The following is a 23,883-nucleotide window of genomic DNA, read 5'->3' as shown; positions in this document are numbered from 1 at the left end:
CTTTCTGCTACCAGCTTCCAGTTTTACTAACTAACTTAGTATCAGCAAATATTTTAAGAGGTAGAGTGTCGATTAACAAAAGAAGAACTCTCACCAATTTTTAAACCAATAACATAACAAGGTTAGTCTTTTAAAAATCTTGACATGTTAATTCTATATAGATAAGAAAAATATAGGTGCTTACTCAAAAGCTGATTGGCAATTCAATAATTACTAACTACTGCCTTTATCCCTATTTAAATATAACAGAAGCAAAACCAAGTTAAGAGCTTTGTGGTAGTCAGCTTCTCTTGCCTTTAATCTTCCCTCTCACCCATTTCCATTCTCATGCCTCTTTGCCTCTTCTACCGAAAGCAATAACCCCTAGAGCCAATACTCCTGTATTTGGTGCTTGTCCAAATCCTCGTTACTTGACAATAACCATGAGGTCCTTCTTCACAAACTAGCTTTTCACAGCGTTCTGGTTCTGTATGCATCCAATCTGAACCACAACAAAAGTCGTATGTATTTTCCATATAATTTTCTACCTTGATTTTTTTTTTTTTTGAGAGAGAGGAAGTAGGTTAATGAGTTCTGATGTATTCAGTTATGCCAGATACTTACTCAGCTGGAACACACACTGCATCTGATCAAATCTCTCATTCAGTTATGGTCTGGAGCTATTTTACATAGGGCACCACAACATTTTAGGTCCCTAACTTTAAAAAAATTTCCAAGAAAATTCTACATCTATTTAAATTGATTAAAATAATTTTTAAAAAGCCATAGATCTCTAAAACATGATCAGAAATAGCAACTTGATATTTACAAAAACAATGAAAGATAGTACTGCAAGTGTAAATATTTTACAGAACAGACATAAAAACTGCTTTAAAAGAAAAACTACTTTCATTATAAGCTGAAGTCAATACATTATAAAGTCAGAAAACAACTTTCAGCTCTAGTTAAAATACAAGAAAGCTTTTGAATATCATATATAACCACTCAGAAAAATACAAACAGATCTAGACAACTCACACAGGCCTCATTGTACTCAGGAGAAAATAAGAAAGAAAAAAAAACAACCCAACAAACAAAACCCCCAAAACCTGAATTCATTCCACTCATCTAAAGTACTACAGCCGTTCCAAAGAGGTTAACTGTGTTTGCTCTAGTTTATTTGGATATTAAATGCAAGATAAAAGATCTCCAGGCGAAATATAAGAGATTTTATCTTATTTTTGGGAAATAAACAGACTCCAGAGGTGTGTTCTCGCCCAGCCAATCCTGAGGCTGTCGTGCAGCTCTGCCACCTCTCCAAGCCCAATCACAGCCACAAAGGGAAACTTGTTTCGCAGTTTGTCTCAGCGGTGCTGATGATGAATGGCTGCTTCAGGGGGAGAGATCAAGCTGTGTGGTAAATCTTTCTATTTGTTCCATCTGCTTTTCTATTTTAAACAGTTGTAGTGATCAGCCTGGCACCCTACATTAAGTACATATGAATTTCATAAGAGAAAACACTTATGTAAGTGAAAACATGGCTTACATTTGTCCTCCCATTCTCAAAGTGAACACTGCAACTTCTGCAAGCTCAGAACTATTACTTTGTATCTACCTTCCAGAAAAGATATAGCATAATATAGCTTGATTTTACAGCTTTTAGAAGGTCAGCTTTGCAGCCATAGCATATTTCAAGATGATGTCATTCTCCACCTTCCTCCTGCCTAGCTCCACTTTGCAATACAACTCGTAAGATGGCAGGAGAAGTAATATGAAAACAGAGTATGTTTATCAGGCTATGCCCTTCAAATATACAAGGGCCTATCCTACAAGCCTTATTTATCTCGTAATTGTGCTGAGGTTGTGCTAGTGTAAAGCATGCCTATCCAGCCTGGCTCCAAAGGTCACCATTATAAGGGAATGCTTTACAATAAAGCCCATTGCTGATTTCTAATCTAAAAAGACAGGTAAACATACTGAGACAAGCAATGGGGTTTTTTTTCTTTGGTTATCAAACCATTCTTGACTGGTCAGATTGCAGTTTGGCCAAATCCTGCTTTCCCTTATACTTTCACTACATTGTTCTTTATATCCTGATATATTGTGCAGCACTGCTGTGTTCTGCTAAACAGCTTCCTTGCTCCTCAAAGCTAACTACATTTCAATGGCCAGCAAAAAAAGCTCAGTATCTTGATATCTACCCTACCCCCAAATTGAAATGTCTTAGGATTTCTAAGGAAGGAAAATGCAAGCACATGGTTATTCTCACCTCCTATTCGTCCTGCTCTATTTCTCTCCCTCGACTTCAATTCAGTTTCTTTGGAAGTTTGAGCAAGTTCAGCCACTTCTGAATTAAAGCACATGAAAAGTGAAATGAAATAGCAATAAAATGAAATGGCAAGTAACAGCACTGTATGTTGCCTTTTCACAGTCTCAAAAGAAATTACAGCATCTCTTAGGTGAGTTAATTTCCACCATATTCCATCTATATATAATTTTCATCACATTATTATGTCACGCTACAGAAGTTTTCTAAAGTGTAGTAGTGTATACAAGTTAACTGGAAGTATTGTCACTTCAACTAAATATATTTTACAGACAGGCAAACTGAAGGGGCTATAACTCATCTGAGATCACACAGCAATTCAGAGAGTGGCAGGGTGAGGAACAGAACTCATCTATACTCCCAGGTCATTCCCAAAACTGTTACACCCATTTCAATATTACTGAAGCAGCAGAAGGTGCACCTTGGGGAGAAATGCCAGAGGAAGAACTCTTAGCAAGGAGTCTTGGGAAGTCAGAGAGAACACTCACATGCCACATGCTTGAGAGATTATATTTCTGTCCCCTCCTTGCAACCAATTTATAAAGTACCTTTCACACTTGAATGTGAATGTGACACCAAGCTGGCAAAGGCTTCAGAAGTTAAGATATGATCTTAAAGGTTAACTACAGTATCTTTTAGTAGTAGAATTTAAAGCTGACAAGTTTATATATTCATTGTAAAAATTTGCAAATACAATGACTGAACAACAAAATAACCACAATCCCAGTGTTAATCTCTTAGGAAGAAATCAAAATTATTTTATTAGAGAACTGTCTATACAGTTTATGATTTCATAACTTTCATTTTAGAGAAGATTTTAATATTTAAATAAGTTTTAAGGTTGTTAGAGAATCTTAGCACCTTCAAGAAGAATTTTGGGACAGGGAATGTAATTTTCTGTGTTCAGACAGACCCAAATGAGACATTTTGAATAACACTCTAATGGTAGCAGAATACACAGTTACATCATCCTGCCAAGGGGGTTTTTTTTTGGTTCATCAGTAAGGACTGGAAAAATAGTGCAAAAAGCCTCTGCACAAGTATCTTAAAAAAATCTTTGTCAAAATACCAAAACAAAAAAACCCAAACAAACAAAAAACATTCTACTACACTTACCTGCTATCAGCAATATCTTAGATTTATGCAGATGATCCTAAATTGTCATACCCTGTCAAGGAGCTGCAACACTAAATCGTGACTTCCCACAGGCTGACAGTTTTTTCTTTCATTTAAGATGTCAGGCAGTTCAACATTGTTTGCTTTATTTCCTCACCTCCCCACCCCCATGTCCTGCCTCAGCAGTATCTTCTTCTGTTCTGCCATCGTGCGTCAGAGGGATGTGTTCCTGCAGCCCCGCGTCCTGCGTGATGTGAGTGTGTGCAATCTGGAAGTCCCACCGTGTGCTTCACGGGCACACAGAGTTGGGCAGATCCTGTCTGTACAGTCAATACAGAAATCAACAGCTCCATGGAGTAAGTACCAGTGGAACTGAACAGATATTTAAAAACAGTGTGTTGATTTCATGGCACATCATGAGATATTGTAGGAAAATAGTACAACGATGGCAAAGGAAGAAGCAAGAGCAATGAGATGATGACGGAATAGGGAAGGGAAAACCTGAAAGGAGTTCAGTTTAGATTACACTAACTAAGGCAGTCATCAAGTCATCACACATGAATGTGATTTATGCCCAGAGACCTCAGACAGAAAACAGAATCTGCAAAACAGAGACCAGAGATGGTCTACCTCAAAGGAAATTAATAAGAAAAACAGCGATGAGTTTGATGGTGTAGAGTAAGTGTAAAAAAAGCTACAACAATAATACCCTGCACATTTGGTTAACATGAATATAGAGAATTTGCACAAAAACATTACAGTTAAAAATCTGTATTAGCCTGGGAATAAAGATATTTACTGAATGAATTTTACCATTCATGTTGCTTTCATTTTCAAGACTCTGCCAACCTAATATTTGCAAGTTCTGCTCTTCCCTTACAATCCCTGGCCATAGAGCTTAGTGAAAGGATTGGCTGCTAGCTGCCAAGTATTCTTGTGCCGTAGCAGGATATATGCTACTTCATTCCAATAATATGATTTTATTTGGCAGTTGGTACAAAACAGGCATTAAGGTTATGATTCACTACTTGGTTGTCTCAACAATCTAACACTGAATGTTCTTTCTCCTCATTCCATGAAAGCCTAATGCCAGAGTTAAGTATCTGATTTCTCCTTCAGCTTATGTTCCCCCAAACAACTGGGTCCACTAACTTAGAAGAGGTCCACATGGAACAAGCCACTGTGGGATAAATAAATGTACACTGGTTAGGCCGGGGACATTCCCAGATTTCCAACAGGGAGAAATCAAGTACTGTCATCCTTACCAGATTCCATTTTGCCTAAACTGCCTCATTCCTGGTTCTACACACTAAGTGTAATTATATACAGTAAAGGGCTGAACGGAACCTGTCCATCTTTTCAAGGACATTGATAATGATCTTAAAAGGACAGCTATGGGGGTTTTGTTTGCCTTTGGTTTTCTTGCTTGCTTTTCTATTTGATATTTTGAAGATTAAAACTTCACAGAAGAGGGAAGGAATCGCCACAAAGGAAGCCTGCTAACCTGACAATGGGCCAGCCTTCAGTTCTATGCTATCTATTCCAGAAACAACAACCAACCAAACAAAAAACCTCACACCATTTTGAAGTTCCATATTTATAACTCCAGGCTTCTGATGTTCATAAAAGCTTTTACAACTCGGAGGTCACTAAACAGTCACCCCAGGTATTGTATAACTAATTAATGTCACTTGAGGGACGTGGGGGGACATTAGCCCAGTCTTATGGGAAAACAGGGAAAGAAGGGGCCATCATGAGCCACCTTCTTTAATCTACTGCCAATAGATTAAACCAATAATTGTCTGCAGCACCACTGGATGTTTGGCATTTGCTACATTTCCTTCCTTTCCAAAATCTTTTAAGAAAAAGTTTTGAAGATGCTGGAATATATGCCTTAGCATGCAGGCATACTTTAACACAGAAGGAAGAGTAAACATTAATAAGAGTTGTTACCAGAGTAAGCTCCCACAACTGCAATCAATTTACCACCATCTTGTCAGTTAAATCTTGTCACTTCAGTCACAGCAACTGACAGTACACTCCCTGCTTGACCTGTGTTACACAGCAAATCAGACAAATCAGTTTTGACAGATGAGCTACTCCAAAGTTAATGGTAATTTAGTTCACATGTAATCATGTGATGTTACCCTAAAATCAGAAGGCCTGAGTATGAAAGGAAGTGTTACAGCCTACCCTGTGAGCTCAGTCACAGAAAAACACTCACTTGCTCTTCAGGTTGCAGATTTTCATGCTACTGTTCATAGAACCTCTGGCATTTCAGGATGCCCATGGCCATCCACAATGAGCAAGATTCAACTGCACACAGATCTAAGTTTGAATGAAGCTCTGTTAAAGAGCTGAAGCACAATATCACTATAGAGACATGTATTTCATCTCCAATTGTTTGATGTAATTAGGAGATGGGGAACAAAAAGGCCTCTGCACCTTTAATATATGCTATTATGTCATCCAGTTGCATGTTTGCTAGAGGCTTACTTCATTTGGCCTGAATATAAACTTGGAAGAACTTCAGGTTCTTTTAATGTTAATGATCTAGTTCCTGCATAGTACAGTCAAGTGAAAAAGCCTGACATGGGAAAATTTAAATAACAACAAGAGTACACAGTTCTCTTCAAGAAGAATTTGAGCTTCACCCTGTATTAAACTCAGAACAGTGTACAAAACTTGTTGACACTGTTTTGCTCTTCCTTCAGACTGTTCTGCTGGTTCTGTAACCCCGTTTCAGCCACTTAGCTGCTGTAGTGCAGGTTACTCACATCTCATTGCACTTAAACTGGAAAAGAAGTTGCAAATCTGCTCGAGACTAATTTTTTCTTTTCCAGGTGCCAAACTGTTCTAAGAAGTTCCATACAAACATCACTGACATTTTAAAGAACTGTTCTTCTTTTCCTTTGATGGCAACTTCTAGATGAGAACATTTTTCTCCAAAACTGAAGATAAATAAAGAGAAAACTTACAAAAAAATACCAAGAGACACACAGTTTTGATTCAGACCTCCACCAAGAGCTTGTAGCACCTTTCAGCTATAAAGGAAGAACGAACCTACAGTGCCCTCAAGTGTGAGGGGACATGAATTGGAAGAAGTCTGGAGATCTACTAGGAAGAGGAAAGCTCTCAAGCCTTCAGAAAGGACCCTCACTGAAGAAAAACATGCTTACCTGTACTGGGGAGGGGAGGATAATTGTCTTTATGCATTAGGATAGACTATGTACTATAAACATGTGCAAGAAACAAATCACAAAACATCTCCACTTTCAACTGCCTTTTTCAAATTCTTGTAAACTGGAAGTTTTGTGTGCATTCTCACCACAGAAACATAGCAAAGGTAGTTTATTTAGTACAGAAGTCTCTAAATAGTATTTAAAGGAAGAAGTATCTTAGTAGAAGGTCAACATTTACACTTTACAGACAAGTCCAATGATGCTTAAGACAACATTTCCTCAATATCTGAATCTCTTAGCAAAGATCACACTTCAGTCTATTACCCAGGAACACAAAAGTTTTATCTATTACAGTTATGCAAAAATAGAGGAGGGTAATGCACCTTAACCAGCACTCAAAAGAACCTGCAAGTCAAGTTGGAACTCAACTAAGTTAGCCAATGGGAAGCACTGAAGACAGGAGTGCATCTTCAGTCCAGTCTCCCACTGTGCTAGAGCTTTCTGCCCACCACCAAAAGCAATGGCATTTATTCAAGACCACAACCTCAAGCCCAGAGACTGGTGCTCTCACCTCAGCAGTTAGATCACTTAAGACAGAGGTCAAGCCCAAGTCATTAATAAACTCAAGGTGATTTCACCTTCTCCTCCCTAAACAAAGTTAAGATATTTAATGATGGCAACACTGTCAGCACTTCCAGTTGTGCTAGTCCTGCTTTACATACAATTCTTAAGGCGTTCACTATCCCAGAAATTAGAGCAAAAGATAGCCCAATTCTTTCCTCTTGGGAGCCTAGGCATGTAAGGGGCACGACTTCAAATCACCTCAGGGAGAAAAGGTGCTGAACCTAGAGCCCTCACTCTTTGGGAATGCTCTAACCACTAAGCTATTACTCAGGAGTGGGAGGGGTAGCTCTGGTTTGTTTTGTGCAAAGCCCATCTGATAGGTCTTCAGTAAACATGCTCCAAGAACACCATGTTCTGCAAGCCCTGAGAGGAGACAGAGGGAAATATTTAATCTCTGGATCCAGAGTGAGCTTACTTGAGCATAGGCGTGGAACCATTGCCCACTGCCAAACTTGAAACACCCTTTTCATGGCTGAGCACCTGATGAGGTTCTGCCTAGATGCTCACTGACTTCAGCTACAGGGTTAGAAGGATCTCGGGTTTTGAAGCTCTAAGCTGGGGCAGAAACACAAGCTTCATGAACTCATTTCCCTTCTTTGGACTGCACAGAGTCTTTGGCTTGCTGAATAATATCAGAACCTTTGTCTTGCTGAATAATACAGGACAGGGAATTCCCATATGGGTGACTATAAGTGCCAGAAATCTGAAGAAATCTTATTCTATGAAAAAAAAAAAAAAACAAAAACAAAAAAACACCACCAAAAAAAACAATCAAACAAAAACCCATCAGCTGTACTATAAAAACTTTAGGTTTGAAAAGCAAAGCATTCTGGTGGCTAGCACCTACCAGAAGTTGAATCTATCTAGATGATTCCAACTTTCAATTTTTAAGTTGACATTCTGCTATAGGGACAACTTTTTCCTGTTAGGGTTACCTTTTCCTACAGTGCCATCTGTTGCAGAACCTCACCTCTTTTATTGTTATTGTGAACGATATATCTCAAACAAAGCAAGGACAAACTGTTCAATGAAAGTACTGCGTAGTAAGCTCTGTCACAAACATGATCTGAATGTATACCAAATGGCAGAATTACCATTCACCTGCAGGAGGCTGTAAGAAACAGTAAGAAATCGTAAGAAACACTAGAGTATTGCATATGAAAACACCTCAAAGATACAAGCTGTGTTAACTCTTTCTGTTGCATACATACAGTAAAGGAATTGAGTATTTTATTTTCATCTAGAAGGCCACAAGGTCTTTCCCCCCCTTCTTCAGTTAGAAATACCACCTACGTTCTGATGCTTTCAAGACTGGTAGTAAAACTCTGGGGACACATACAGCCTGTTGGGTCAGTGCTACAGCCAGGGCTGAACTAAGTAAAGCACCCTTCCTGCTGGATGAAGCCTTGCCACCAAGTCATACAGCAGGATAAAAGCTAAAATGCTGCCAGGACGTTTCACTGTCAGGGTCCCTCTGAGCATGCCTGAGTAACTCCTGTGTAACGCACCACATTCACACAGAAAGTAACACAGTTTCTTCTAGCAAGCACTGCCAGTGGCAAAGAATTATCTTCCTTACTATCTTTCTTTGTAATAGTGGACAATTAATGGTATTTAAATAGATTTTAGCCTGGAAAATGCAGTAGTTTTAATCTGCTCATATTAGGAAAAAAAAGTAACAAATGGCAACACTACCACACAACACATGATTTTACTTAAGATAATAGAGTCCAGCAGAAAAATTTATTTTAGTCTAGAGATAGCTTAAACATGCTCATGGGTTAAGTTTTGTTTAATAAGAACTAAAAAGTCCCAAAACATTGAATGTCAGCCCTTTCCTCCCAACTAAAATCTACTCTTTTGTAGAATCTACCCTTAGAAAGTTAGTCAGCTGCCATGTGCTAGTTTAAATATGTCGCTGGTAAGCTCAAAATAAAAGTTAGGAGTTATTCACCTAAGTTCTCTGACAATTTCATTTCCCTCAAGGTCCTTCAGAAAGGTCCTTGCTAGACCCTTCAGAAAAAGAAAATGGACTGATTATGGCTATTCTTTTCACCTAGTATTTTCTCATTAGATGAGGGACAGTCTGTGCCGCAAACAGCAATAGAAGACACCATCGCACATACTCACGACTGATTTCCTCCACAGACCTCAGCTTTTTGACCCCAATTGTTTCAACAATTAAAACATCACGATAGTTGAGTAGGGGATTTTTTTGTTGTTGATTTGGGGTTTGGATTTTTTTTTAGTATGTGGGAACATATGCATCCTGTGTTTAGAAGAGGTGAATTCTAACAGCTAGTACCTTCTTTCCGTTTTGCTTTTCTAAAGACATGTTGATGTGAAGTCTTGATTAACACTACAGAGATACAATTTAGGACATTTCAGCTGAAGGTAAACATATTATAAAACTGAAATTCTGACAATCGTAAAATAAAAATAGGCATGCCCCTTGAACACAATGGTGAACATTCATAAGTAATATATAAACTGCTGATTCACCTATCACCAACTTCTCATTCATGCATGCTCCTCATTTCCCTTTCCTATACCTGTATCACTCATCATTGCTTTCATATCTAGCTAGAGAAATCAGTCAGTTACAATTACATTATTTCTAAAGAAAACTAGCAAGATACTATCATCAACAAAAATACCTAAAACTATGCCCTATGTCAAGAAGCTTTCATGTTACTATTCTGTAACCAGAAATAGCATAAGGCAATAAGGACAAAAGTTTCATCTTTCAAGAGTTTTAGAATAATAGATCTCAATTCACGCTGATGTTACTTCAAACAAGTCAAAAAACTGGAAACAAAACATGAGACATGAAGTCTCCCCCAAGTGTTCCTTCAAATTCATTACATCTTTCTGGAGCGGGTCCATCACCTTAAGTTCATTCCATGTGGCATTCTGTGAAGCATGCACAAGTGAGGAAGAGCTTGCTAAAGCTAATTGAACTGTTGTGGACTTATATCTATTTACTGCTGTGGTAAGTGGCACACCTGGTAGCCCACAGTGAGCCAATTTAGTCCTGAAAACACTGCAGCTGCATTCATTTGACACCCAAAACATGCTTCCTGCATGTCTCTACTCAAGATGCAACTTTTCAGATTAAGAGGCAAGCATGAGTGTCAGTTTGGCACAGTGATCACAAACTCTAGGGAACCTGAAATCTGTAAAAGGAGACACAGGATTGTTTATAATAAATGGAAGTACTAAGAATGTTTTGAAAGGGAATCCTGCAGCCAGGTATTAAGAGGCTTTGGGACAGACCAGCCAGCACACAGCCTCAACACTGCAAGCTCACATATGCTTCACTTTAGCACACATGAGCAGTAGTTGTGCTAATTCAGGGATACTCCCAGGAATAATATTAAGTTTTTTTCAGGATAATGTCAAAATTGTATGTTGTACACAACACTCTTAATGAAGTACCTGCTGGTTTATTTGTCATCTATAATTATTAGATTATCAGATAGTAATAATGTAACTGTCCTCAGTAAAGCAGTTCCCTCTGCAAATGCGACAGTATAGGTGGCCAAAATACTACTGCTAAGACAATAGATACTCCAGTTCAAAATTAAACTTTTCAGAAAAAAAATAAAGGAAAAAAAGAACCAAAACCAAAAATCCATCCACAACAATCTAATAAACAGATGTGTTTAATATCATAATAAGTTTCATCTGAATAAAGAAAAAATGCCTTGCTCTTGTGGTACAAAAAAAAAAATCTGACTTATTTTCTGTAGCACAACATATTCCCCCCCCATTCAAAAAAAGATCCCAGAAGCTGAAGTTTCAAAAAGACATGTAAACTTGTACTCCATCCTATTTTTCTGAAGTTAACATATTTAGAAGTGTTTTAAAAAGAAACTGAAGGTAAATACTAAAAGTTATGATTGGGAAAATTATTTTAGCATGTTTCAGTCTTCACCAAAATTGTTGTTGAACTCCCTTTATTTAAAAACTGGATTACAACTACTTAGGTAAAATCCTTCACCCCACCTCACAGGGCCTTCAAAGCTTCCTCACTACTTTGGCTTTAATCTAAAGCAGTTTTGGACTGAGGGCAAATGAATTTCACAGCAGCTGGACAACAGGTGCTTTTTCCTAACTTGATGAAATTTTAAGACCTCGGTTACTTATTTCTCCAGGTACTTATTTCTCCAAGTCAAGTTTTGAGATGAGATAGACCAGGTTTCAAACTCCAGTCCAGCCCAGATCCCACTCATGCTTAAATGAGATATTCCTATATCCAAGGCAAACGTAAGATTCTTACTGCTTTAAAAGAAAACATGCAATTTCTACTGCTTAAGAAGTTCTACTTTGTTCAACTGCCCTCTCAAATCACTTATCTGAGAGGGGCAAAGCATAGACTTGAATGCGAGACCTTCATGCTCAAAGCTTTTGGCTATTCTAAGTGTACATTTCTTTCTGGTCTTCATGGGACTTTCACTTACTACTGAGGAAATCTTGCCCTGCAAACACTTTGTTAAAAGCAGTATATTTTCACAGAAAGTTTTTATTTTGAGACACCAGTCAGCTTTGTAACAACCAAGCAAACGCTGATATCGCAGCAAATTCTGAACTTCACTCTCAAAAAAACACACCAAAGAACTAGCTCAAATACTGTGGTGGGTTGACCCTGGCTGGACACCAGGTGCCCACAAAGCTGCTCTATCACTCCCTCCTCAGCTGTCCAGGGAGAGAGAATAATAACAAAAAGCTCATGGGTTGGGACAAGGACAGGGAGAGATCACTCACCAGTAACCGTAGTGGGCAAAACAGACCTAACTTGGGGAAATCAATTTAATTTATTAACAATCAAATCAGAGTAAGATAATGAGAAATAAAACCAAATCTTCAAACACCTTACTCCCCCCCACACTTTCTTCCTGGGCTTAACTTCTCTCACAGTTTTCTCTATCTCCCCTTTCCCAGCAACACAGGGGAACAAGGGAATGGGGGTTGCAGTCAGATTATTACATATTGTCTCTGCTGCTCCCTCCTCCCCTGCTCCACTGTGGGGTCCCTCCCACAAGAGACAGGTCTCCAGAAACTTCTGCAAAGTGAGTTCTTTCCATGGGCTACAGTTCTTCACAAACTGCTCCAGCATGGGTCCCTTCCATGGGACCTGTTCCTTCAGGAACACGCTGCTCCAGCATGGGTCCCCTACAGGGTCAGAAGCCCTGCCACCAAACCTGCTCCAATGTGGGCTCCTCTCTCCAGATGGCCACAGGTCCTGCCTGGAGTCTGCTTCAGCACAGCTTTCCACAAGGTCTCAGCCTCCTTCAGGAGCCTGCTTTGGCATGGAGTCCTCCAAAGGTTGCCAGTGGAGACCTGCTCCACCATGGACCTGAGGGGCACAGCTGCCTCACCATGGTCTGCACTATGGGGGAATCTCTGCTCTGGTGCCTGGAACACCTCCTCCCTCTCCTTCTCCACTGACCTCGGTGCCTGCAGAGTTGTTCTTCTGATATATTCTCACTTCTCTCTTCTCTGACTGCAGTTCCTGTTACCCGGGGTTTTCTTTCCCCCCTTCTTAAATACATTACCCCAGAGGTGCTACCACCATCACTGTTGGGCTCAGCCTTGGCCCGTGGCAGGCCCATCTTGGAGCTGGCTGGTGTTGAGTCTATCGGACATGGGGGAAGCTTTTATCAGCTTCTCACAGAAGCCACCCCTGTAGCTGCCCCGCTACCAAAACCTTGCCATGCAAACCCAATACAAATGCAGAACCAAGGCGGAAGAAAAGCCCAAAACATTCTTTGTCAAATATCCTGCCTCACACATTTCCTACACTTCATTTCCACTACAAGAGAGAAATGAAAAAGATTGCTGTAAGATATTTCTAGAACTTTAGATGAGGGGATTTCCAAATCAGACCATACTCTGCGAACAGTCATTATCCCATCTAATTAAATGAAGGAAAGCAACTGCCACAAAGACATAATAGCTGTTTGTCTTCTATATTTGCTTATAATCAGATTGTTGCAACAGAATATTATACAGCCTGCTGGTTAAAGTCTTTATTCATTCTCAATCTTCAGAATTGTTAAGAATTCCAGTAACTTCTTACAAGAAGCTTCCCCCTGCCATCTCGAAGTCTCAGAGTTCAATATTTCCCAGAGCTCAATGTTCAAAAGCACAAACTATGTAAAAGGTATCACTCATTTTGAAGAGAAAGTAGTTTACAGGCTCTATTATCCAGATTAAGACTATCTTAATCTCTAAGAGATGGAGTCTTTGATTTCAGTGAGCATCAGAATCTACTGTTGCACCAGAAAAAGGAATCAAGTCTCAAATGAGGCTATTAAATTATATTATTCTGTTACATACAGAAGGAGAAGAAATTTCACATAATATTATCCCTACTAAAATCCCTCAGTGCTATTTCAAAATGAAAGAAATTACGCTTGGTTTAAGAATTTAGAGTTAGGTCTTCGTTAGATTGCCTATCTTATCATACTGTATATACATAACAACAACTTCCAGCATATGCTCTTTCCAATTTGATTTCCACTCACATTTCTTGGAAGTTTTGAACAGCAAAGGGACTCGATGATTTTTACAAGTTGGATTGTCCACTCTGATTTTAAACAAATATTCAAGTAGTACATAGTGCAAAGATTAGTATTCATTTTTCTGCCAAAGTTAGGAAAACACATGATGATATAGATTTGTATGTTTATTATAGAATCAAGAAGACATCTCCTTATAGCTGCCTAAACCAACTACATATAAAGAAAAAAAAAAGTGAGGGGGTTTTTTCCTAATATAATTCTAGTACATAATATTTTGGAAAAATGATGGCATACCCAGTTCACATCTTGACAAAACTGTCATGTGTTCATTCTGAATGAAACCTTACTCAAAAACTCAAATCTTTTAACAGAAAGTCCCGACACCAAGAAATGAAGGAAAAGAGAAGCAACACTCGACCTTCCCGATTTACACATACTCTTCTGACAGATTCCAGACAATATCCACCAGAGCTGTCATGTTATGAATAGATAGAAAAGCAGAACACTACAAACCAAGATACCAGTATGCCTTCTAAAAGCCAGACAAAAACATTTCCATTTGGTTTATTTTCTTGCATCCTGGAACAGAACAACAGCAATAAAAATGTCAGAATTAAGCCTCTCTTATACAACACTATTTATACATCAGTTTCTATGTAAATACAAGCAACCATTACAAATGTAACTCTTTAAAAAAAAGTAATCTGGGTAACCTTATAAGGCTTCCAAAACCTTTTCTGTAACACAAGTGGGAAGGACAGAATGGATACATATGATGTTAGGGCAAATATCAAAAGCAATCTTGTCCTGGTAAGGACTTATCTTCATAACATGATGAGCTTCAGAACACATTTTGTGCGTGGCAGCTGCCAAATATTTAGTACTGTTAAACAAACACAAATTTGCACTCACCATTGATTCGAAATTCAGAGAAAGACTGAGAAGAACTTCTCCTCTCTTCAGTCTTTCTTCTATATGGAAATCAGTGTGAATCTAGTTTAAAACTTAAATAAATTGAAAATCCAACGAACAGCTTAATCCAAGTGGAATGTGGTGTTGGCAAACAGGTTGCATTTTAAAGCTAAAAGTTTTGTTGCACCAAAACACCAGGAACAGTGGAGGCTCAGCAACAAGCTGCAATGGAAAAAAATCTTTCAGAAAAGAGGTTCTCCTCCCCACAAGAAAAAAAAAAAAGGCACACAGGAAAGGCTTTAGAGCTTTAAATAAGGAAGGTTGTTCTGCCTTTTAACAAATATCACATTATTTCATGTTTACTCTCTAGGAGTTAAGGAATTCTTAAAACAAAACCCTGTTTTGGAAGAAAATTGCTTAAACCCAATTCAATAGCAAGCAAAAATATCCCAGAAGGGAAATTTAACTAAGAGGGTACTATACCTTCAGTCTGAAAACTTAGGCCCACAAAGCCAGTCAGCTATTTAGGTAGACAAAGGACTTGCCAGGAAAGACCTGACACCAAGAAAACCTTATTATTGATTCCAGAGAGCATAGAATAGAGAAAAATAGTTACAATGTCTAATTAATTTACAGTAAAAAACTAACCACATGTTTTCAGAATCACTGTGCTATCCTTTAGTACAATGTCTGAATTGAAACTAAGTTCCTGTAGTTGCCCAGGAGGACACATATCAGATTACATAAGTACCATCACCTCTATTTTTAAAATACGAGCCCAATGTATTTTGGGATCATATTCAGGCATTAGAACACAACATTGGTTGATACTTTTAACCCAAAATTACTTGAAAGAACGAGCTTAGTTTCTACATAAAAGCTGAAGTAAGGAAAATGGTTAATTGTTTACTAGGTTTAAATAGAACTAAACCAGTTCACCTTCCCAAACCGACTTTTGGCAGGCATCTAACCTAAGCTTTCCAGAAAAAAAAAAAAAAAGACAAAGAAAAAAAAACCAAAGTCAAAGTCACTGGAAACATCAAGAAAGCAGTAAACAAGAAAAAACCACCACTTAACTTTTTGGATTTAATTTATGTATGTAGCTCCAAGTGAAGATTTCCATCTTTCACTTGATTTCCGAAGAGAGACCTAAGCTATTCCCACCCTCCCATCCCCCTTAAACTGTAAACAATTTACTGGAATAGAAAACCATACTGACAGCAACCATATTTTTGGAAATTTAAACACTCAGTATCCACAGGAAAATATACTCAAGCTTTCAAAACTATTTTTTCTGGCCCACAATGGTATATTCAGTACTTTTCCACTGTGTTTATTTTAAAAGGAGAAACCCTGACCTGAAGAAAAAGTCAAGAGTAAGAAGATAAAACAGCAAGTATTTCTTCAGTGCTCACTTTACATTTGTCACAGTGAGACAATGTAATTTTATTTTGAGTTAGCTAATAGAAGATGTATTATCTTACACAACCTAGGAGCCCATACTTTTTTTTTTTTACTTAATACCATAAGCTAACTTGTTTTGCACATCGTATGCTAATTTATAAACCCTTTCAAATTCTTAGTGCTTTTCACTTTGCTTCAACATCTCCTCAAGATGCATAAAATTTTTTCATATGTGGGCAAAAAGCATCCAAATGTATGCCAAGACCCTAAAATGAAGACAGTTATTTACATACTAAATAGGAAAAAAAAATATTTGAGATTCAAGTAAAAATAAATTGGCTTTTTGGCAACTTAAGGAAGAGCAGAACTTCTAGCAGAGTCAATGCAGAGAGGGGAAGGATCACTTCTACCCACAGACTATTAGTCTCAGAGTGAGAAAAATAATTTAAGATAAACATCTGAGTTGCCAGTGGCATACAGGAATGTAGACTGTAAAGGATCATCTCCAGCTCTGACTTGAAATGAACAGTCAACTTCTAGAATTACCTCTAGAAAGAGAAGCAGAAGCAAAAGAAAATTTAAAAAAAAAGTCTAAAAAAAAAGCTCGTATGACTTAGCAAGTCCTAGGTCAGGAGAACAGATGCTGTTATTTACGAAATGCATTCAAGCTGAAGCATTTCTGGTTTCTACAGATCTCTAGGTATTACCTCCTATTAAAAAAAAGACAGGAAACAAACCTTTTTATCTAAGTCACCGATGTACACCCTACAGTTGCTTACCTCATTACTAAACAGTAAGAGATAAGGAAACGTTTTAGTTCAATTTCTTCAGTTTAAAGCACTTCAATACAGCCAAAAAATAAAAACCAACCAAGATAATATTATCAAACATATGCTTCACTCCTCACTTCTTTTGAAAATAAAAATTCTAGCTATGATGCCCTGAAAATCAATTCACATAAACTCATAAATTTACAGATCAAGTTATTCCAAACAATTATAAGAAAAAGTTGACTAAGCAAAACTCATTTCCATACAAGAAGATTGGCATACAGTTAGCACAGAAAATTATGGAATGGCTCCAAACACAGAAACAGGATTAGAAGTGGCTCAGATACCTTACTTCAAATCACTTGGAGAACCTCCACTGTTTTCAAGCACCTCTTTATTCCAACCAAAGACATTTCCAAGGTCAGGCAATTCCACTGTTGACAAGCTCAACAAAAGAAAATTTCACTTCATCTCTCTCAACTGCCTGAAGCCTGAAGAAAGGCTGCAAATAGGCTGAAAGAGCGAGGAGGCAGATAACACAACCTTAAGTATTATTGACAATTTAAGTTTTTTAAGAAATATGTTCACAGCCCTGCTCAGAATATTCCCTGACACGTCAAGATTAAGTCTTCTCCCTTAACTTCTCCAGCCAGTCTTGCCCCACACATGTGATACAGACCATCATTAGAACATGTTTACAATAAATACTGTGGAGGTAGCAGAAGTTGTAAATAAGACTAATCATTTAAGTGCATCATGCCATTACTTTAGTAATCTCTCCCAATAATGAGAAAAGCAAGAGTATCTGAACACCACAAAAATACCCTAAAAGACAAGATGTTTTCTAAACTAGTGATCTGGTAAAGCAACATGTGGATTTTGAAGGGAGCACCCTACAATAATTAATCAAATCCATTCCACCTAATCGCTGGAAGAGACAGAACAGACTTTTGCTATGGAGTGAACTCACAAAAAAGGATGCTTTAACTCACTTTATGTAAGAGTACTATGGGAAACAGAAACCGATTTGGGTACTGGCACTCTGCAGGGAAACTAGTCTGCTTCCAGATGGTTCAAATTCATCACCACCAGTGAGGAGACTATATTTAAATTCATAAGCTTCAACAGACAATAAATTTCATCTGAGATACATTTCTATGGTGACTGACCAACAGTAAACATCACAGGGCAACTTCCCTATCATGCAGCAGGACACAGGCAAATTCACTTGGACAAAAGCAATCCCACAACCTAACAGATGTGCCTAGCTACAGATCTCAAAGTTCACTTAAGAAAGTTACTTGTGCTGTGCATGAAAACTAAAAAAATACTTTAGATAAAGTTATAAAGTCATTTATCAAAGATTACTCCAAAAGCAGATTAAAGATTTCAAAAGTTAGCCAGTCTTCTGTAATATCAGTCATTAACCACTTGAGAGCAAGGATCATAATTAAGTTTCACCCTTATTACTCTTAACAAGCATGCACCACAGAGCTCAAACATGGAGCATCCACAAAGCAAAGAGTGAACTCTCCTGTGACTTCACATTGCTAGAAAAAAATCTAGCAATGAAACAGGAAAATAACTCCTATTTTATCCTTTATGAACACACGCACATGAGAATCAATACCTCCTCTCCTGGCTTTATTTGTCCTACCACTGTGGCAGAGGAAGAGGACATGATGTCTGCTTTGGCTGTGACTAGAAGTCTTCTCGACCTTTCTGGATGTTCATTTCATTTAAACCCATACAAGTGTTTTGACAGGATTTGGAAATGTAAGGATATTCCATTCCATGTCCACTGCCAAGCAAGCCTAGATCACAATCAGTGCCTGAAGGTTGTAAGACAGATATATCTGGCTGCTGACATGACCCCTCTCTTCTGTGCTGTAACAGCCCTCAGCAAACTATGGAATTCTGTTACATTTATCCCCCAGAGCAGTAGGCCTGAGAAAACAAAGAGGTACTCAAAGCCCCCCCAAGCCCAGCTGATGCTTTCATATAAGAGACGGGTTCCAGATCACAAGTTCCAGCACTACCTGTCTGGTAAATACAGTCTTGGAGACCAAAGGACCAAAGACTTAGATAGTGCTCAAAGTGCCTCCAAGTAGTTACCCACATAAAACACAGAAAAAGAGAAAAAGGAAAGAAAAATCAAACAATTAATGTTCTTCTGCCTTTCCCAGGGAGAGATCAAATAAGCATATTGCTCCTGACTGATTTTTAAGAACAGTTTAGACAAAGAGAGTTCTAGTAATGAACATGACATGTTTTACTATCCTAACCTTGAAATTTTCCCCAAACACCTAACTCAAGTCTTTCTGAAATTTACATCCATTGATCATTCATTCTAGCTCATGTTTCCTTCCTTTTTGCAGCAGTCTTTTTTTCATCCCTTCCAGCCCCCATTTATTTGGGAAAATATTGTCTTAGCCTCCTTTTAGCCAACCATACCAACACTAAATACTTCAAACTTTCTTCACGAAAAAAATCAGAGGACTAGATTATACAAGCTCACATAAACTATTAAAATAATTTTATATTATATGGCTGTTATCCAGTATTCTTACTCTCCCTCCCAGCTTGTAATCTACAATTCAACAAAGTGTAAAAATTTGTTACTCAAGATTATGTTGGACAGGACCTTGTAGAGTCTGCATCAATTACTTGTTACCTGGCCTCACTTGCCCTCTGGGTGTGGTTTTCCAGCTAATTTTACTCATTACAGGGTAGTTTATAGATCATAATTCCCTAGCTTGTTAATAAGAATATTATGTGAACATTGAGGACTCCAATATAACAACCTATTAACATTATAGAATCTCTCTGCACCACAAGGCCTGTTACTCCATCATAAAAGTAGTAGCAATGCTGGATTTAAAAGATTTTATCCTGGAAAAGTCTGGTTTGGCTGTTACTCAACTTCTCATAGTCGCTAAAAATGTGTTTCACCACTGGTCCAGTATTTTTTCTTTGAGCTAAAGCTAAAATCCATCAGTTTCATCTTCATCCCATCCCACTTAGCCCATACTGAAGAGGTATGCACCAATTAATCTTTTCAAGTCTGCTACTTCCCTCCACCATCTCGAGACTGCAATCCACTATATAAGATTGCTTCAGCTAAGTTGGTTTTTTTAAGCATCTTGGAATTAATTTCATCAGGTCCTACCAGACTGAAAATCTGTTGCTTATCCAAGCAACCTATAGGTATTTCCCCCCCCTCCTAGCCTAGGAAGGTACTATTTATGCTTTTATCATGGCTATTGACTACACTGCCTGGATTAGCCATTTCAAAAAAAAAGAAAAAACATTTCAATCACCTCAGCATTATCTGTAAATCCATTAATCTGTGGATCTTTTATTTCTTGCTTTCTTTCAATATTCACTTTAGCTACACCTCCTTATGATTTTGACCATCCCAGCTTTATTCATGTATCTTTGTGCACTTTGCATCTTCAGCAACATAGTTTCCCATTTTCTGTATGTCTCTCTTGTTTACATCAATGAAAAGATCAATAGAGAGCAAAGTTATTGTTTTTATTATTAATTTTCCTCTTCAGTGCAAGGGTTTGGTATAACCACATTACTTCTTAAGAGGTTGAGATTAGTTTCTTTCTTCCTTGTATTTGTCTCCAGCCAAGCTTTACGTGCTAAGCTTTTTGACATTTATGGGTTTTATTCTGCTGCTCTGTCATCTTTTATCCTATGTATGGTGACATCTTGTCACACCTGCAGAACCTGTCTCCCATCTATGCATTCTCTTTGTTTGTACAAAAAGCTATTTTTACGAATTACATCCCCAGAAGAGCAATACATTCTGCTCAGTCTTTTCCACTGGATGGTTACAAGAGATTTTAGCTACCAAATCTCACACTTTCAGTGGTTCTTCTCCAGCTACAGACATACACCTAGTATTTATATTCCAGTCTCATAAATCTAATTGATCCGATGGAGGCTGGCAGAATACTTTTAATAATCACGTGTTTAGACATTCCCCTGCTGTTCTTTCCCAATATATTTGTGTTGGTGTGCAGACACCTAGCATATTAGGTGGAATGACAGGCTCTTCTGCAAGGTCATAAGCAATATGGTATAAATACTTGCAAAATACTATGTGTGCAAGAAGTTATCTAAAGCCATGATATGTATTTGGGGGTTTAGCTCAAAAAAATACTCAAATATTTTCAAATGCAAACATTCAAATACTTTTCACTTTGTTAAAGCATGGCAATTTAAATATTTATAAAATATTGGTCGAAGTGGCTTTAGGACCTTGCTTTTATTAACAAAAGTAAGGAAGTTTTAATGAAAAAAAGGAGACTAGTTTGCTGATATTGTCTTTGTAATAACTTACAAAAACAACTTGTCTAACCTAAATGAGAAATCAGATATATTCTAAATGGTTAAATGTATATATTATTATATATAAATATATATATAACCTACAATAAGAAACTCAATATCCTGAACATAAGTCAGATCAACAGGACTTTATGCTAGGCAATAATTAATTTTTATAAATTCTTATACTATTTATTGATAATAGCATTAATAATGCTATTTTTAATAGCAAAGAAGAAAGTTGCACACTTAGCATTCCACCACATATCAGAGGACTTTTTATCCAGAAAAGAAAAAAAAAAAAGACCGTAACAAAGGCAGGCTTAGAGGGATGCCACGCTGACACAGGCTGCTGCCAAGCCTGCAGCTCACACCAGCCATATAATGCATTCTACCAACTTGCTCCAGACACAAAGCTGCAAAAACACCAGCAGCACAGCTGCTCATGCCTAAAGATTTGCTGATTGTCCCAACGGGCAAGAGGGCACCAGCCCCAGAAAGAAACAGCCGTTGGACCACATGGAAAATTCAAATCTTGGATTTCCTCACGGATTTATCCTGGAAGCAAAGCTGAAAGATGAAGAAAGCACATTTTACAACTTTGAGGGGAATGAGGGAGGGGGAGAGAGGGAAGGATAAAAAAAAATAAATCGGTCCAGGCTCAGACTACTAGTCTGATTTGGACCATCTGACAGGAGAGAGAAGGAGGGGAGCCCCAGTCCTTAGCAGAATTTTTGGATTTCAAGTTGCCTCTCCTGCCTTGGGCTCTATGTCATTTAATAACCTGGCAAAGAATAAGGTTTAGATAGCATAATGGTACCTATTGCTGTGGCCTTAAATATTGTTTCATATCCCAAAATAAGGAGCTAAAGTAATACAAGTTAGTCCTATAAGTACTGATGCTGTTCTGAATAGAATTTCACATTTTTACAATGTTACTAAGCTATTTACCTTTGGAATCACTGCTGAAAGCCACAAGTTCTATGGGATAATTATATTTAATAGTTTGCTTTATCTGCCATCTTCATTGTAGAGATTTGAATAAAATTCCTCTTAGCCATGTAATCAACAGAAAACCATTTTACACCTGACAATAGTTCTCAGCATCCAAAATGGAATACTTGGATTGGATTATTTCTTCCACATATGTGGATCCAATATTACAATAAACATCTGCATTTATGAGTACAGACACAAGAAATAAGATTTGCCACTCTAAATTCATAAAATATAGAATACATCTCTCTTGCAGCAGCTTTTAAAGATTTTCTTAAAATAATGTTGTACTTGATTTTATTTTGCTTAATTTGCTGTTAAACCTTTACCCCAGCTTGTGTGCATTCAGCTGGTTTCATATCTGTTATACCTTTCTCATCTATTTTTATTAATCAAGCCAGCTATGACCATAGGATTTGAGCTTGCACTTTCTTAATGAAGATGGACATATTTTCTGCCAGAACTTTTTTGCCTAGTTAAAAAAAGTTGGTAACAAAGTTTCTAAACAAGACTAATAGTTGATCATGCCTCTAACTTCAAATACATAAAAACCTAAGAGGGAGTAATCAGGTCATGTATTCTGACCTCCTCCAAAATTTAGGTGAGAGATCACCATCTGTTTGGCCCTTGAATAGACTGATATCTTGAACCTGATAAAAATAAGTCTTCCCTTAGGAGGGAAGTCACTGTTCCAGTGACTCATCATTCTCACTGGTAAAAAACTCACTTCTCATTTGAATCTTTAACAGGGAAAATGACATTGCAAAGGTGCCAGATTAAGTTTTCAACTTAATATTCAAGTTTGGGGTGGTTTGTTTCACTGGTTTGGGTTTTTAAAGAAAAGCTGTCAAGCTTTTCACATAGACCACGTGAAAAACATCAGCTTCTACTGATAAAATCTGCTTTGAGAAAAACATCCCATACAGCCTCAACTGTATAAAATAAATTATACTGTATCTATCACATTGCACACTATTGAGAAGTTAGATAAAACAGAAAGTCTTTTTCAGCTCCAATAATCCAAACTCAGAATGTATTTCAACATATATTATTATATGTAGTGGTTTTCATGTAATACATATGTATGCAATGTATAAATTATTAGATCTATAATATTTTTAAATATTATTATTATTGTTGTTATTTTTCCTAGATTCCCCTTTATTCAACTTGTTAACATCCAGGGAGAAAAAGCACAACAGTGGGAATGGGGCAGCTAACTCCAAGCATAGTTCTATGTATTCAGTTGTGATTAAAAGAAATACCCAAATTTCCTTTTCCTATTCTCCAGCAAGTAGTATTTTTAGCAGTGCTGCTGGACCCATTAATACAAGAATTTCAAGACCCGCGCAAAAACTTTGAGGTGAGCAAGAGAATTGCAATGCGACTAACTATAATTAGATTGTAACAGTGGAAGAGTACAAAGTAACATTTACTTTTGTTAGCATTAGGTCAGTAAAAGTAATCATCTACTGGCTACGCCGCCTATGAGCTGTAAAAAAAAAAAAAAATAGTTTGGATCCAGTGGAGAAACTATTTTCCAATAAACAAGAAGGGAATTTTGACAGGCTCTGGTTCAGTAGCCTTGAAGCTCATACAGCTTTTAAATGCTCCAAAATTTCCCATTTATATTTTCAATTCGCAACCTCGAATGTTAATACTTCCTGCTTTTCTGTTAAAGGTAACCTAGTAATATCGCGGCACTG

The 23,883-nt window shown here is 37.6% G+C and overlaps 1 long non-coding RNA gene across 1 annotated transcript; it reads right to left on the bottom strand.

Annotated features, from left to right (window-relative positions):
• Positions 1–721: 721 nt before the first annotated feature.
• Positions 722–3,815, bottom strand: LOC115307757. Its single transcript, XR_003916110.1, has 3 exons — positions 3,422–3,815; positions 2,249–2,326; positions 722–1,462 (listed from the first exon to the last, which is right to left on the bottom strand). It is a non-coding gene; the product is annotated as an uncharacterized LOC115307757 (long non-coding RNA).
• Positions 3,816–23,883: the final 20,068 nt, after the last annotated feature.

Source organism: Manacus vitellinus, unplaced genomic scaffold, assembly GCF_001715985.3.
Source record: "Manacus vitellinus isolate BGI_N305 unplaced genomic scaffold, ASM171598v3 scaffold_4_pilon, whole genome shotgun sequence".
Classification (NCBI taxonomy): Eukaryota; Metazoa; Chordata; class Aves; order Passeriformes; family Pipridae; genus Manacus; species Manacus vitellinus.
Note: the sequence above shows the minus strand (reverse complement) of the source record. Positions and strands in the feature narration are given on the sequence as shown.